This window comes from Triticum dicoccoides, chromosome 7A, assembly GCF_002162155.2.
Source record: "Triticum dicoccoides isolate Atlit2015 ecotype Zavitan chromosome 7A, WEW_v2.0, whole genome shotgun sequence".
Classification (NCBI taxonomy): domain Eukaryota; kingdom Viridiplantae; phylum Streptophyta; class Magnoliopsida; order Poales; family Poaceae; genus Triticum; species Triticum dicoccoides.
Genome location: NC_041392.1, coordinates 150,354,842 through 150,361,420, shown reverse-complemented (window position 1 = coordinate 150,361,420; position 6,579 = coordinate 150,354,842).

The window sequence follows — 6,579 nt, the reverse complement described above, 5'->3', positions numbered from 1 at the left end:
CTTGCCATCCAAGACAGGTTATGGACATCCGTTTGCTTGGCCAAGCGAGGGTGGCCAAACAGTGGTCCGTGCACCCTCTGTAGGCGTGAACAAGGACGGTCGAGCACATTTTCTTCCAATGTAGATACACTTTGAGAGTTTGGGAGATGGTTAGAGTTTGCCTTCAACTCATTGATTTGGATACTTCTGGTTGGGCGACTTACACGAGCATCCATGATTGATGGTGTGAATCGGCTTCCACCCATAGTGCACACAAGAAAGTGATGCCTTCTATCTTTATGCTCGTTTCGAAAGCAATTTGGGATGAGAGGAACGCACGGGTTTTTAGAGGCCGCTCTGCTCCAACGTTTAGCACTCTCCAACCAATCAAGCACGAGGCGAAGCTATGGATCCTAGCAGGGGTGAAACATTTGGGTCTTCTGATGCCGGGAGAGTAACGGCTTGTATTTTTCTTTTCGGCCTTTGGCCAGTGCCTGGATACCTTGTTAAACCCCTTCTTATTTAATGAATGGGGCGCATCTGGCAGTAATGACGACCATGCTTAGCTATTTGAATTTTTCTTGCAAACAACAATTTGCAGTTTGCTTAGGTCACGGACATCTCCTGGACCATCTCATATATTGTCTGTGTACGAAACCTGCTTCTCCTCTTTTTTTACTAGGAACGTTTCCCTTTTCTGATCAAGAAATTGTTTGGCTTTCAACTCCATGGTACTGTAATAAACTGATGCTGAGGATGCTTCATTTTACATGCAGACATATTTCAGTTGTATTGGGCTTGTATGCTTGCATGCACTAGTTTGATGCGCACTGCATGGATTTGAATAATCCCCATCGGGAAGGGATTAAGTGAATTAACCAAAATGATAGGAATTAGAAGGGATCACGATTGACTAGAGGATTGCCCGGTGGCATATGACTTGTATAAATTGGGCCGATGGCTTAGGCCAACTCCAACGCACGACCCCAAATGGCTCGTCCGTGTCCGTTTGGGGGTAAATGGACAAAGCAGGACCTCCAACACGCGACCGTAAACGGACCGTCGTTCGTTTTCTGTCCGCTTCCGACCCACTCTTGGCCCAAGATTGAGACGAGTTTGCGGCAGAACGGACAGCACGCGCATGGGCGTGACGCGTGCCCTTGTCCTCTTGGCCCGCCCGTCGGTGGCACAGGCGGCCACTTTCCCTCCCTTTCCTCCAAAACGCTCCCGGGCCTCGCCCTCCACTCTCCCGCGTCCTCGGCCTTCCCCCTCCCTCCATCCACCATGGCCGATGAGGCGAATCCCGGCAACCCACCATCGGCCGCCCACCCCGTGGCGAAGAAAACGAAGCCTGTGAAGAAGCTTCGGTCGGAGCTCACGTCGGCGGAGGCCGCCAAGCTCGACGCCGAATCGGCCAAGAGGAGGAACCGGCGAACTGTCACGACGGAGAAGAAGGCCGTCGTCGAGTACGCCTCCAAGTGTTCCCTGCAGCGTGCGTTGCAGCACCAGGCCGACCTTGACGACAAGGAGTCCACCGTCTCCAAGGCGCACACCCTCCTCATGTTGGGCATTGTTGGGTGCTCATCAAAGATTGCCCCAAGTTCAAGGACCAATACAATGCTCTTAAGAAGAATATAGGAGAGAAGGCGGCCATGGCTGATGAGGGAGACGTGCTCAAGAGGCCGAGGGGCAAGACAAGCTCAAAGGCCGACGAGAAGCGTGATGTGTCTTCTATAGCCTTGCAAGGAAATTCGGAGAACATGATGAGCCAAAAGGAAGTGCGGGAGGAGAGCAGGTGCAAAGGGAAGGAGGAGCAAATGAAGATATACCTAGATCTTCAAACGAAGAATCTTGACATGGAGGAGGCCGTGAAGAAGAGGAAGCTCGACATAGAGGAGGCCGCTCAACTCAAGAAGCTAGAGATCGAGGCCACCAATGCCGGCACAAAAGCCAAGGAGATGGCACTAGTGTTGATGAGCTTCAACAAGAACAACATGTCACTAGAGAGGAAGGCTTGGTTCATGAACCGGCAGAAGGAGATGTTAGCCCGTGACGGCCTGAACTAGGTGAGACCTCGGCCACGCTGGCCGCGATAGCGGTCCTTTCTTAAGGCTGGCTGGTGTGTCGGCCGCTGGCTTTGTTGCCGGCGTGAAACATGTACTTTTTAAAGGCTGGCTGTGTTGCGGCATGAGACTATAGGCCGCTGGCTGTGTTGCCGGCCGACGTGAACTAGTGCGAACCGTGGCCACGACTTAAATCCTTGGTTTCTCATGTTTGCATGCACGGGGACAAGATGCGTCGAAGATGCGACCGCTCGTTGGGCGTCCTGCCGACGCAAACTCAAATCCGGGTGGATACGACCCAATTTTCACCCTCAAACGGACGAAATCCAGACAAAACGGACGTCTGTTTGGGTCATGCGTTGGAGTAGGCCTTAGTATGGAGCAGACCATGTGCCACAAGCTCCGGTCCAGAAAAAGTAGAAAGTAGCATCGTTAGAACACCATTGTGGGCCACAACATTAATGGACAACCGGCAAGAAGCACTGGCGCATTGAATATTGATGCAATGAAAAAGAAATGCATCATGCAATACGCCTGTGTTCACTGATCCCTATGTGGACCAACGGCTCGGATAATGATACCATATGGTAATATGACCCATGTTGAATTTCCGCTATTCCTATGCATACAACAAGGAGCGATTGCTCTAACAAGATTCGAGACACGAACCAACCTATAGTTGGATGGTTATGTGGACAGTGGTATCCCCAGCCCACCAGGGTTCAACTCCTGGTGCTCGCACTTATCCTACGGTGACTTATTCATAAAATCTCAAGATGATATGCCGGCTCGATCTCTCAGAGATGCTCATAGGGATAGGATGTACGTGTGTGTGTTATAATAGTATGAGCACTTGCGTCTGTACTGTGTTTAAAAAAAAGTAAGATTCGAGATGAGGAGGCGTTTCCGCTTTGGAGCTTTTTTAATTTTTTTGAGCCGGAATACTCTTTATTCCATTAACCAGAACGGCCAGTCAAATTGCTGGCAATTAACGCATGAACAAAGTCTGGAGCCCCATCCGGCCACAAGGCTGAGGATGCATGGCTCATACGTGCACCGTGAGCAGCTAGGGTGTGTTTGGTAGCCTGCATGAGGCCCGGCCTGGCTCGCGCGGGACGAAAACGGGTCGATTGGTTGCCTGCTTTCACTGTTCGGCCCGCATGACACGAACCTTAAAGCACTCCTGGGCCTGGCTCCCTGGGAACGCACGAATCGGCAGTTTCTCCAAGGCCATGCCCGAGCGGTGCACGTGGGCGGCGACGGCTGCACATGTGCGGCCACGCTCGAGAAGCCATGTTGCTTCCCGAAGCGCCGGCAGTTATTAGCCTCACCGCCCCTCACCGCTCCCTCTCCCCACTCTTCCCCACTCTCCCAACTCTCACCGGCGGCGGCGGATCGGAGCAGAGCAAGAAGACCACCGGACTCCATCACAGGTGAGCGGATCAGCAGTTGGCCCGCGGCAATGGCGGTAAGCACTTCTCTTTGTTCGACATGCAAAACTTTTTCCCGTTCGATCCGGCGATAGATTCGATCCACGGCGGAGGGGAATGGGGAATAGAGGTAGATAAGCATAGGGGTAGTTCATACTAGTTCATACCAGTTCATACGAGTTCATATATGCAAAATCGGAATAGAGGTAGGTGCGGATGCAGAAGGAGGATTGGGGGATAGGGGGTACACAACGGACACCGGCTCACCGCGGCGGCCGTCACCGGCGTGCGGAGCGGTGGGTCGAGCTGCTGGCCTTCATCTTCTTCTTCATCGTCGTGCGGGCCGGCGGGTCATCGTCGTCGTCCTCGGCGGAGTCGAGGTCGATCTGCCTGGTACGACGGCCTGGCTCCAGCGCCCTTGTTGGCATCTGCATCGCTTCTTCTTCCTCCTTAGGCTCCCCACCGATGACCGCCGGTGGCGCGATAGCCGTCTCCCAGTACACTGCAGCACGGCGGTCATTAGGAGCCCAGTAGTTCTTGTACTTGCACCACTTCCTCCTCTGTTTACCGTCGTCGGAGACGGCCTGATTCATGGCCCAGCGAATGATGTCAACTGCCATCGCGCCCTTCGCTAGGTCAGGAATCAACGTCTTCAGCTCTTCTGCAATGGCCTTCATGAACACTGCATTAGATTCCTTCTGCATGTCAGGCATGGAGCCGAAGTTTGAGCACACCTCCATGGTGTTCTCGAACTTGGTGCGGTCACCAGCCGACCACCCGAGGAAGAAGGCCCTCCAGCCAATACCCCAAGGGAAGGGGTTGGCTTTGGAGCTGGAGCTAGAGCTCATGGCGATGGGGAGGAGGAAGGTTGACAGTTAGAGAAGAGAGGGAGTGGGTAAGTAGTGGTGGGCAGGGTGAGTAAATATAGGGGCGATGGAGAGGGGGAGAAGAGTGACAGTCATGCCGTTTTAACTACATGCTCTTCAATAAGCCATGAAATCTGTGTTGTGCCTGACTCTATGAATTGTGTGCAGATCGAGGAGAGCAATGAGATGGGCACGGAGGTGCTCCCGACCGTTGACAACAAGGGCAAGCAACCCCTTCACCTAATGCCCGACAAGGTTGTGCTGCCGCCCACCGCCGAGGAAGACCCGAAGACGCCTGAGGGTGGCGACGATGAGGGCATGGAGGAGCCCCCCCAGCAACAAGCGCCGCAACTACGGCCACTACCATCAGGAGGATGGCCCAACTCACTTTTGCAAGGTCATCCTTGCACCGAAGCTTGAGTGCATCCCCATGCCCCTGGACTTCACCAAGCACTTCGTCGCGGTGCCGACGGAGTTCAAGCTCAGGAACAACACCGGCTGCTCCTAGAAGGTGACGGTGAAGCTGATGAACGGCAGGGTGACCCTGGATCAGGGTTGGGCCACCTACGCAGCCGTTCATCAGATCAAGATCGGCTACATGGTGAGGTTCAAGCTCCTCACTCCAGACACCCTCAAGGTCACCATCTTCGACGACGATTGCATTGAGGTCGTCAACAAGTGCGGGAAGCACGACGAAGCCTTCGCCGCCAAGGAGTAGGGTCGGGGCCTCCCTAAGTACTATCGAATCTGCTTTGAACTGTTTATGTTTATGGTTTATGCATAGAACTGTTATGAAGTGTGGTACTGCTTATCAGAAATATGCTCTTAAGTAGTTGATCCTCTTTTTATACTCTGCTCTGCTTATGATGTGTGCTATATGGTTGTGCCGAAGTGTACTGGTAACATCACCAACTAGCCAAAGAGGTTACCACACACCAGACGTTGCATACAACCAAACACCATGCCTTGGGTTTGTCCACTAACATGCAGGCAACCGAACACCAGCAGTGTGGTTCTGCCCATGCAGGCAACCAAACAACATGCAGATGATGCATTTGAGGTTGCATTTACATAGCCAGACTGAGTTGAGAAGGCTATGCAATGCACCTAATGTTGACTACATCAACCAAACACGCTCCTAGAGAATCAGCTACAGTATTACAGCCCCTTGGGCAAAAAACAATCTTAAAAAAGAAAAAGTTTAAACTAACAAAGATTTTAATCTCTCCGAAGACAATACCGATGGAAGAGCGGTACTGGTCTGTCCCTTTGATTGCATGCATAAGGAAAAGCCAACGGCAGCCGACCCAATTTTCGGCCGGCCACCATGCAACCATTGGATAGGGCATTCCCCCGTTGGCGTCTCTGTCCCGGCCGCCATGTGTGCCCATTCGGCGAGGGACGACAAGCTTCCCGCCAGCAAGCTCTCCAGCATCGATCGGAGTAGCTGGAGAACTTGCAAGAAACCGGAAATGGTCAGTTGCCTGACAAAGTCCTCCCAGAATCTTCCTGTAAATAAACCATGCAAGTAGACCTCACGTAAAAACATTTTTTTGTGTTCAATTGCGCTCCTGCACATGCAAGACCTAGCCGCAACTATGCATAATCGGCTACGGTGACACTTATCAGGATTATAAAAGACAAAGCCAAAATCTCGATCAGCATTCACCGAAACAAACAGTATTTTTTTTCTTTTTTTGAAGAGCTACGATACAGGCCAGAACAAACAAAGGTAACACAAACACAAACACTGGAAAATGAACAGGAATGACGTAGAAAGACATCTAACAAAAATAATAAACCAACCGAAAATATATGACAACTCACACAGCCAGAAAAAGAAGCAACACATGTATGACCTGAAGCTACTTTCAACGAGATTCCACATTTACCAACCAACCATTATGCACTCATTGGAGCAACAAAAAAACTCGCAGATGGGGAGGGACTGGATTGCGACATACCCACAGGCTAGGTTATTACATACTCCGTAGTTCTATAATAACAAAATGGCTCCCAGACTTTCACATTGCCCCTTCCCTCTCCTGACCTCCCAGACTTCCACATATGCCATTGCCTCAATCCTCTCGGTGTCCGCGTGGCCACCTCCCTGCGCCCCTGCCCCTGTTGTTCAAGTTCCTCGGCTGGTAGTACCCATCGTCGTTGTTGTAGTACCCGCCGCCACCACCACCACCCCGGCTATTCTGGTACCCGCCGCTGCCACCACCACCCCGGCTGTTC